Below are 6,191 nucleotides of genomic sequence, written 5' to 3' on the forward strand. Positions count from 1 at the left end.
ATTCCTGGTGCCTTGTTCTTTACCAATTCCTCAATGCACTTTGGACTTCCTCCTTTAGGATCATTGGCTCTTGATACTCAATAAGTATTTGTTGTTGTTGTTGTTGTTGTTGTTGTTGTTGTTAAGTGCCATTGAATCGGTTTCTACCCATAGCAACATTGTATATGGTTTCTGAAGAGCAGATTGTGTGCTTGAACCACCGACCTTGTAGCATCCTGTTAATTCTAACAAGCAAGGATCTGCTTATCACAGGTTGTTAATGAGCCTTCCTCCAGTCCTGATGCCATATTCTTCTTCATATAATCTACCTTCTTAGATTATTTGTTCAGCATATAGACTGAGTGAGTATGGTGAAAGAATACAACTCTGGTGCACACATTTCCTTGTTTTAAACCATTTAGTATCCCTTGTTCTATTCGAATAACTGCCTCTTAGCCATGTACAGGTTCCTTATGTTCACAATGAAATGTTATCCATAGTTTGTCATGATCCGTACAGCCAAAAGCCTTTGCATAGTCAATAAAGCACAAGTACACAGCCAAGATCCAATGATATACCTCGTACCATGTTGTCTTCTGAATCTAGTTTGAAATTCTGGCAGGTCTGTTGATGTACTGTTGCAACTGTTTTTTTTAAATATCTTCAGCAAAAGCTTAATGCATATGATATTAATGATACTGTAAAATGATTTCCACATTCCGTTAGTTCACCTCTCTTTGCAATGGGCACAATATGGATTTCTTCCAATCAGTTGGTCAGATAGCTGTCTTCAAATTTCTTGGCGTAGATGAGTGTTCCGGTGCTGCATCAGTTTGGTGATAGCTTTCAATTTCTATTCAGTCAATTCCTATAGTCATCTTTTTCAAAAATGTCTTCAGTGCAGCTTGAACATCTTCCTTCAGTACCATTAATTATTGATCACATGTTACCTCTTGAAGTATTTGAATATCAATGTGATTTATTGGCTTATTTGGTTATTTTTTGTTTTTGTTTTTTAGTGCAGTGCCTCTGTATACACTCCTCATCTTCTTTTGATACTTTCTGCTTAATTCAATATTTTGCCTGTATTGTTATTGCTGCTGTTAAGTGTCATTGAGTCAGTTCCAACCCACAGTGACCCCACATAGGGTTTCCGAGGAGCAGCTGGTGAGCTTTGACCATCAACCTTGTGGTTCAAACTGACTTTGCAGACCAAAGCTTTAATCCTAAAATATCGAATCGCATTTTGAGGCTTAATTTTTTTCTTCAGATTTTCAACTTGAGAAATGCTGAGTGAGTTCTTCCCTTTTGGCTTTGGGTCTTTGCACATTTTGTTATAATACTTGACTTTGGCTTCTGTAGCTGCCATTTGAAATTTTCTGTTCAGCTCTTTTACTTACATAGTTCTTCCATTCACGTCATCATCTTTATGTGGGAGAGAAAAATTCAGAGTCTCTTTTGACATCCATTTTGGTCATTTCTTTCTTTCCTGTCTTTTTAATTACCTTTGACTTTCTTTCTATATAATGTTCTTGATATCATCCTATAGTTCTTCTAGTCTTTAGTCTTTAGTCTCTATGTATCAAATCTGTTCTTGAGCTGGTCTCTAAGTTCAGGCAACATATGTTCAAGATCATGTTTTGGTTGCCATGGACTTATTTTCATTTTCTTCAGCTTCAGCCTGAACTTGCATAGGGGCAAATAGTAGTCAGTTCCACAGTCAGTCCCTGGCATTGCTTTGGCTGATGATACTGAGACTTTCCAGGATCTCTTCCTCAGATGTATTCACTTTGATTCCAGTGTTTTTTATCTTTTGAGGTCCATGTGTCTAATTGCATTTTATATTGTTTAACAAAGGCATTTGCAATGACGTCATCAATCTTTCAAAATTCTATTCCTTGACATCCAGCATCATTTTTATCACCGAGACCATATTTTCCAACTACTGGGCTTTGCTCTTTGTTTCCAACCTTTGCATTCCAATCATCAGTAATTATCGATGCACTTTAATTGTATGTTTGATCAATTTCAGACTGAAGAAGTTGATAGAATTCTTCAATTTCACTATCTCTGGCTTTGGTAGTCAGAGCATAAATTTGAATAATAGTGGTATTAACTGGTCTTCCTTGTAGGCCTATTGATATTATCCCATCACATATAACATTGTACTTCAAGATAGAGCTTGAAATGCTCTTTTTGATGAAATGTATCATCATTCCCCTTCAATTTTAATTCTTAACAGGGTAAGCCATATGATTATTTGATTTTTAAAGGTCAATACCTATCTGGATCAGTAATGCCTAGGAGATCATTCTGTATGCACTCCATTTCATATTTTACAACTTTTAATTTTCCTAGATTTGATTCATACTTCGTACATTTCTTGTTCTGATTTTTAATGGATGTTTGCAGTGGTTTCTCCTCATTTTGATTGTGCCCAATCAGCAAATGAAGGTCCCGAAAGCGTTACCCCATTCACATCATCATGGTCACCTCTACTTTGAGTAGGTAGCTCTTCCCCAGTCATATTTTGAGTGCCTTTCAACATGAGGAGCTTATCATCCAAAGCACTATCTGACAAAATTCTGGTGCTATTCATAATGCTTTCATCTTACATCACTGCATCTGACAAAGTTCTACTGCTATTCATAATATTTTCAGTGACTAAACATTCAGAAATAGTGTGCCCCTCCTTCTTCCTAGTCTTGCTTAGTTTGGAAGCTCTGCTGAAACATGTGAACCTTGGGTACCCTGCTTGCATTTAAAATAGCCATGATAAAGTTTCCAGCATCACATCAACACACAAGCCACCACAGAATGACAAACTGACAGATGAGTTTGCGGCCTAAATTTTGAGAGGGGTACATTTGATCCAAGTAGGACTGCTGTGAATTTATTTCATTTTCTTCCTTATGTTGTTGTTCTGTTAAGTGCTGTCAAGTCTGTTCTGAGTCATCGTGATCCTGCACAGGGTTTCTGAGGTTGTAAATCTTTGTGGGAGTAGAAAGCTTGATCTTTCTCCCAAGGAGCATCTGGTCAGCTCAAACCACTGATTTTATGGTTCACTGCCCAGTGCTTAACCTACAGAACCACCATGTCCCCCTTCCTTCATGTAATCAATATAAAACATTGTATGAGGGCATAGATTCTCAAATTTTACTGAAATCCTAGATTAGGAATTGTGTCCAAATTTGCACTGCACTCCATGGTTTGATACAAAGCTGCAATTCATTTACATGCTGGCTGGCTCAGCTATTTAGGTTAATGCACCATAAAATTTCTAACATACATTTAAAATATAATCCTATAATGAAAGGAAAATCAATAGAATTCAAAAAGTGTGCCTAAACTAGATTGTTTGATATCTTAAGAGTTTTATAAAGAAACCCTTCATTTACATTGAAAATATAGGGATCTAAATTACATTTCATTAAACTCCTCTTTCAAATTAAGAAAACACGAGATAGCTTTATTTTTGTCAATGGTATATTTCAAATCAGCTTTGTGGCTTTCAGTGATTGCTTCTATATCCAGGAAGTGGTAATTTTAAACTTGGTCCATCTGTGGAAACAACCACTGATAAGCAAAGCTGTTGCCTTGGAAACATCTAAACATCATCTGACAGCTTGCTATATATCTGAAATTTGCAACTATTGGCCCTTGGTAGCCTGTACTTACACAAGCTGACTTATGAGAAGGGAGTGGTAAACTCGGGTAAAGAGTCTGTGACTGTTGTTAACAACCTTATACTGAGTCGCTATCATTCCATCTCATAGCAGTCCAGTATAGGGTTTCCAAGCAGTGGCTGGTGAGTTTGAACCAATGACCTTATGGTTCAAACTGACCTTGCGATCCTGCACTTATACTACAGTACCACACCAGGACAATACTAATATAGAGTATATTTCTCACTGTCTGCTTCCTTCAAAGATTCCGTTCTGCTATGCTAATTAATTTTGTTATCACATGATACAATAAGGAACTGAAATGTTATATATAAAATTCAATAGATAATACAACTTTAATTTGAGAAATAATGAGGTGTTTAATTTACATTCTTCAAAAATGAATCTTCCTTAGATATGGAAGCCTATCAAAGCTTAATCAGCTCAACGGTTGGACATCCCTAAAAAGAGCATTTACCAGAAAACCTCATCAACTTTGGCAAAGAAATAAAACTGGGGATTTTATTTTGGGGTGAGGAGAGTCATAATTTAACCAAAACCAAGTATTATGCATCAATATAGTATCGTTGTCAGCACTTATCTATCCACTTGTCAGACTGTGGTAGCTTGCATGCTGCTGTGATGCTGGAAGCTAAGCCATGGGTACTTTAAATACCATGGTAGACAGGTTTCAGTGGAAATTCGAGTATAATGCAGACTAGGAAGAAGGAGTGGCATACTAATTCTGAATATTTAGCTACTGAAAACTGTATGAATAGCAGTAAAACATTGTCACGTACAGTACCAGAAGCTGAGCCCCTCAGGTTGGAAGGCACTCAAAATACAAAATACAACTTGGGAAGAGTTGCCGCCTCAAAGTAGAGTTGGTCATCATGTAAACGGAGTAAAGCTTTCGGAGCTTCAGTTTCTGATAAGGCAAAACTCAAAATAAGAAGAAACAGATGTAAAACCCTTTAACAATCAGAAAAAGGAATGTATGAAGTATGAACATAGGAAAATTTGAAGTAAGAAACAAACAAACAAAAAAAGAATGCATAAAGATCAGTATCCTAGGCGTTAGTGAGCTGGAAGGTACTGGTATTGGCCAATTTGAATATGACACTCACATGGTTATGCTGGAAATGACAAATTCAAGAGGAATGATGTTGTGTTCATCATCAAAATGGACATTTCAAGATTTATCTTGAAATACAATGCTGTTTGTGACAGGATAACAGCTATATACCTACAAGGAAGATTGGCTGATAACACTATGATTCTAATTTATGCAACAACCACTAAAACCAGTGATGATGAATTCTACCAACTTCTTTCATCTGCAATGCATCAAAAGTGCAATCAAGATGTATTGATAATTACTGGCGATTGGAATGCAAAAGTTGGAAACAAAGATGAAGGGTCAACGTTTGGAAAATATGACCTAGGTGAAAGAAATGATACTGGAGATAGCATAAAACAGTTTTGCAAGACTGAGTATTTATTCATTGCAAATACATTTCTAAATAATCATGCAATTATACATGTGGATTTCACCAGATGGAACACACAGGAACAAAATTTATTACACCTGTGAGAAGAGAGGGTGGAAAAGCTCAATATCATCAGCCAAAACAAGTCCAGGAACAGCCTGCGAAACAGACCATCAATTGCTCAGATACAAGTTTAGGCTGAAGCTGAAGAAAATTAAAGCAAGTCCACAAAAGCTAAAATATGACTGCAAATGTTCCACCTGAATTTAGAGACAATTTAAACAATAAACTTGATGCATTTCACCGAAGACCAGAAGAATTGTACGATGACATCAAGAGCATCATATAGGAAGAAAGCAAAGGGTCCTTAAATAAACAGAAATGAAAGAAAATCTAAAAATGGATTTGAGAATAGACTGAAATAGGATCTCTGACAAAAAATTGCTAAATCAAATGGATATAATGAGGAAGCAAAGGGCAGAACAGAAAATTTCAAATGGCAACTCAAAAAGACAAAGTCAAATACTATAATGAAATGTACAAAGACCCAGAATTAGAATGCAAAAGAGAAGAACACACTCAGCATTTCTCAAACTGAAAGAATTGAAGAAAAAATTCAAGCCTCCAGTTTCAATATTGAAGAACTACATGTGTATAATATTGAATGATGCAAAAAAGCATTAAAAAAAAAAAAGGACACTGTCCTAAAAAGAAATGAAAAATGTTCAAACATTTCAAGAGGTTATTGTTGTTGTTGTTAGGTGCCATGGAGTTGGTATCAACTCATAGAAACCTTATGCACAGCAGAACGAAACACTGCCTGGTCCTGGGCCAACCTCACGATTGTTGCCACACTTTAGCCCATTGATGCTGCCACTTTGTCAATTCATCACTCTAGGGGTCTTCCTATTTTTCTCTGACCCGCTACCTTACCAAACATGATATCCTTCTCCAGCGACTGGTCCCTCCTGACAATATGTCCGAAGTATAAGAGACGAAGATTGGCCATCCTGGCCTTCAAGGAGCAATCTAGCTGTACTTCTTCCAACACAGATCT

This window comes from Chrysochloris asiatica, unplaced genomic scaffold, assembly GCF_000296735.1.
Source record: "Chrysochloris asiatica unplaced genomic scaffold, ChrAsi1.0 scaffold00364, whole genome shotgun sequence".
NCBI classification, from domain to species: domain Eukaryota; kingdom Metazoa; phylum Chordata; class Mammalia; order Afrosoricida; family Chrysochloridae; genus Chrysochloris; species Chrysochloris asiatica.